Source organism: Arachis ipaensis, chromosome B09 (genome assembly GCF_000816755.2).
Source record: "Arachis ipaensis cultivar K30076 chromosome B09, Araip1.1, whole genome shotgun sequence".
NCBI classification, from domain to species: Eukaryota; Viridiplantae; Streptophyta; class Magnoliopsida; order Fabales; family Fabaceae; genus Arachis; species Arachis ipaensis.
Window position 1 is genome coordinate 101560205 of NC_029793.2, and position 4872 is coordinate 101565076.

Sequence of the window (4872 nt, forward strand, 5' to 3'; positions counted from 1 at the left end):
TAGAAGTCAAGTCAACCAAGGTAGCACTAGATGGAGTTGTCGGAATAATTGACGTGCTTGGTTTTAGTCCTGGAGGAGTCTGAAGTTGTGCCAAGTCTGAAGGTGTTGGTTGCAATTCTGGTGGAGTTTCTGAAACCTTGGATTTGGAGGAGTCTGAATTGGTAGTGTTAGCAGCCTTGGAAGCAGAATCAGAGTCAGGAACTATTAGATTCTTTTCAGAAAGAATAACCTGATTGTCTGGTGAAGTCGATTCAATCCTTTGAGTTTCTGCTGGGGAATGTTGCAAAGGATTGGCTGTTGGATCCACTATTTGTGTTGTGTGAGAAAAAAGTGGAAAAGTGGCTGGAATTACTCTGGGTCCTGAAAATTAAATCGAGTCGTATGACGTTGACTGTTCTTGACCGTGTTGCTGTGACAAAATTAATGGGTTAAGTTCTTCAGCAGAAGTGACTGAGTGAGTGACGTGGGAAGGCTAGAACAAAAAGGTACACATTTGTGAGTTTAAATTTTACGTTAAAATAGGTAAAGTTTGTAGTGACGATTGTGTTACTTGAGAAGTTTTGGTCCTGCAGATCAATTGAGGGCCAGAATCAGAATCGGCTATATCTTCTGATGGGGAAGAGACAGTAGGAGTGTCTTTGTTGGCCGGTTCAATTTTCTCAGAACTCTCAGTTGATGAAAGCAGTATTAACTGATAAGAAATTCAGAATTAAGTGTGATTTAAAAGACAAAAGTTGAAATATGTTTTAATAAAGAAAGGAATTATAAAGTTACCTTTCGAGAAGTTTTAGTGGGAGTTTTCCTGCTTTTCGCTGGTGGTGGTGGTCGAGCAGTTTCAGCTTTCCTTTTTTGAGTTCTTTTTGGAGAACTCTCAGTAACAGGGGCGGTTTCGATTGCAGTTTGTTGAATTTCTTCTAAGGTACGAGTATACCTAGCATAATAGGCAGCCCACCATTCAACACATGACTTGGTAATATAAGAACTGCGTTCATACTCCATGAAATTAAAATGATCCCTGCGCTGTTGATTCATGGCGAGGCAAGAGTCGAAGTCTTCTTGGGTAGTCAGAAGGAAGTGACAGAAAGGGTCATCGTTTCGAGGTTGAGGTTTGGGAATGGCTTGTGAAAATCCTAATTTTCTGGCGGACAGGTGAGGAGCATACAAAGTTATCTTGAATTTTTCTTTTTTTCTGTAAAGATAATCCCGTGGGGATTACCTGAACGGCTAATAGGTGTGCCCAACTTTGTTTGGCAAGTTCATTTTCTTCATATGAGTTTGAAAAAAGCAAACGATCTAACTAGGCAGGGCCTCGGTTGCGGCACAAAAAAAGAGTGAAATTCAATTGTTCATTCTCAAAATTTTTACAAGAATGAAAAAGGGTGAAAATAGCCCAAAACCTATCCTCATCTGATTGTGCATTTGGAAAATTGGGTTTGTACGCAAATAATCGAAACCCTTCAATATACTGCTTGTCAGTATGACCACTCTCGGGTTTGGTAATGAAATTCTCAAAGATGGCGTTGAGCCATAATTGAAGAAGCCATAGAGGGCATCCTGCACTTATTATTTTTTTATCTCGTAGGGGTCACAAACAAATTGGCCAAGTTCCTCGAAGATGTGCCCCCCAAAAGAAGCTTAGCCAGGTTGAAAGTTTTACCTTCATGGAGAAGTATGGCCAAAGAGAGGTAAAGTTTTGACATTTGGACGCTACGAGAACAAAATAGAATTGCATTTAACCAGTAGAATAGGAAAGCTACATGTTCATTATCGGTGATTCTGGTACCTTCTCTACCCATGTTATGGGCGATGAAATCACTGTAAGAGCTGCTCAGAACGACGTTGTATTAATGTTCAGGTTACATTTCAGAAGTATAATCTGGTAAATTGATGGGAAGTCTTGTGATTGTGGCTACGTCGAGAAGAGACATCCCAATCATTCCACAAGGAAGGTGAAAATTATTGGTGGTTCTGTTCCAGAAGCATGTAACAGCCCCGATCAACCAAGGATGTGTAGTCAAAGAAAAATGAGAAAGTCTCAGTAGTTCGTGAATCCCTAGAGCTCCCCAACTGGCACTTTTGGTGGGTTCAAGACATCGGTACCAGGCTGTAAAGTCATATCCTCGTGGGTTGATTTTTGGGTTGTTTCTGAACGTCTTTTGGTTGATAAAATGGGAAATGTTGAAAGATTGGTTTATTAGCAAATCTTCCCCTTCAGCACTGGGGAAAGAAAGAGACTTCCTGTTCATCTTTTCCAGAGACTCAATTGGTCCGAGGAAGCAATGTGTGTCAGTTCCGATTGTGAAAGGAATTAAAATCCTATTATCACTGGACTGAATGTGAGGATCATCAATGATTTCATCATCGATCTGATTGAGAATGCGAAGAGCTGGTGGAGGTGGTGGTATTGATGCATGGCCTTTACCTTTGTCAGAAGAGGTGATTTGTAAGGAAGAGCCAGCCATTCTCATATTGGAAAGTTTTGTGAAGAGATTCAAGGTTGTAAAGAAAGTTTAGAGAATGATGGAATTCAGGAAAATTGAATGGATGTAAGAATGGTGGATTTAAAGTGTTATTGTAACCGTTATTGTAGAAAAAATGCAAAAAGAGGTAACTTCTTGAGGAAGATGGAATGGTGGAGAGAGAAGGCGTGACTCTTGGGAGACGTGTCGAGTGGACTGGTGATAATGGAAGGTTTAAATGACAATTATTATTAATTTGAAAACTGACATTTTTGGATTAAGTGCTTTGCTTTTCGATAATGATACCAAAGGAAACCACATTAATTCAAGGGGGCAATTTGTTGATCAAAAAATTATTTTCGATCAGAAATAGTCAAATCGAAAAATATCAAGTATGGGTTTTCGAGAAAATGTGCTTAGGAAGCTAGGTTTGGAAGTTGCTGACGTAGAAATTGTTTCCAATTACTTTGTCGAAATTGAAGAAGCTAAGTCGAAAGGGAGATTCGATTTGAAGGAGGACTTTCGAAGATTTAGTCGAGTGGTCAAAGAAGTGAGAAGGTTAGTGGATAATTAATCACATGGAGAATATCTATAATCGTGTAGCGGGAACAGTTACCAAGGGCGGTTGTGTTTCAAAATTGTAATTTATTTTAATTATAATTAATTGTAATTAATGTGATTCAATTTACCGTTATGTAAGGGTAGCTTATAAATACTAGGAAATTTTAGTAAAAAGGGGTTGGAACTTTTACTCAGAAAAACACTCAAGCACACTCACATTCCAGAGAATTCCTGAGTCTGCAATCGAGTAACTTTTCTGTAGGGTTCCTTCCACCTTCTTTATTCTTTCAATTTATTCTCCTGTAAATTTAACATTTCAATTGATTTTATCTATTAAGTGTTCTTTATTTTATTGTTCAATTTACTTTTCTGCATTTAAATTTTACATGTGGAAGTCCTTTGCTTCAAATGAAGGCAATTTATTGTTTTCCTTTAATTTCTTTGAAAAAATTGTTGATTTAGTTTACAAAACTTTAATTTCTAAATTTTATTTGTCAATTCATAAATTTATTTTATATTAATTTTCAAATTTAGTCTAATCGAAGACACTTTGATGCACTTCTAGAAAACTGGTACTCGCACAGAGGAGTAGGTTTCGCTCCCAGATCACTAGATATCGAACCACCATCGATTTGCTAAAAATCGACAAAACACCCTCAAAATTTCCTTTACCCGTAAACATGTGTGAGTAAACAGTCCTTATCTTATCTTCTAGTCTTCAGGTCTATTGTGTTTCTTTATCTCGTCTCAACTTACGTATAGCAGTTAAAGAAATAAAAGAATGCGACGCACCAGAATCATAAAGTGTAATTAAGAAGCGAGTCTTAACACAATACTGACCTTGGGTCTGGGAGTCTGAGTACGAGCATCTTCAGCAGTCATTGTAAATACTCTCCCTGGCTATTGTGATTTAGCTACTCCTTGTACCGACTTTTCTGGACAATTGCTTGCTATATGCCCCGGTTCACCACAGTTGTAGCAGAACCTCATTCCAAAATAACAAGACCTACCAGTGTGATTCTTTCCACATTTCCTACATGTTGGGCCCTCCTGACTCTACTGAGGTTGCTTACCAGTGTCCTATCTTGGCCTATTTCAATTCCCAGTCGTAGAGCGCGTAGGGAAATTTCTAACTTGTTGGTTCCCTCGCATAGGTACTCCTGGTACCTTAAAATCAACTTTCCGTTGTACCGCATGCCTATGAAAATTATTAAAGTTTCTTCGTGGTTGATGATTGGATTTTTGACGGTTTAGAATTTCACAAATGAATTCTCGTTGCAAGTATAGTTTCTAAACCAAGCAATAATCCTTTCATACAAAAGATTGTTTGTCACAAGTAACAAACCCCTAAATCTATAAACCGAAGTATTGAACCTCGGGTCGTTCTCCCTAGGAATTACAATAAAGTGCCTTGTTATTGGTTATGAATTATTTTTGGGGTTTTGATAAGAGGCATGAAAGATAAATGGCAAGAAAGTAAACTAATGGCTAAAAAGGTCTTGGCAAGGGTTGGTGGTCAAGGATCTCTATCCTAATCACTAACCAAAATATGAGAATTGGCGAGGATTAATCTCATTAAATCATATAAGAACAACATAAAGGAAATTACAACAAAAGAATGGAAGAAGAATGAATGTAACAACAAAGAATTGAGAGGTAGAAGGAGATGAAAGCATGAATTAAAATCTAGATCTAAAAACTAAACCTGATTCTAATCCTAATTCTAGAGAGAAGTGAGAGCTTCTCTCTCTAGAAACTAACTCTCACTACTAAACTAAGCTAAAACTAAACTAATGGTCAAAAGTAAGTAAAGTATGAAAAGTGTCTCCGTTCTCCCTTCAATCATTGGCTT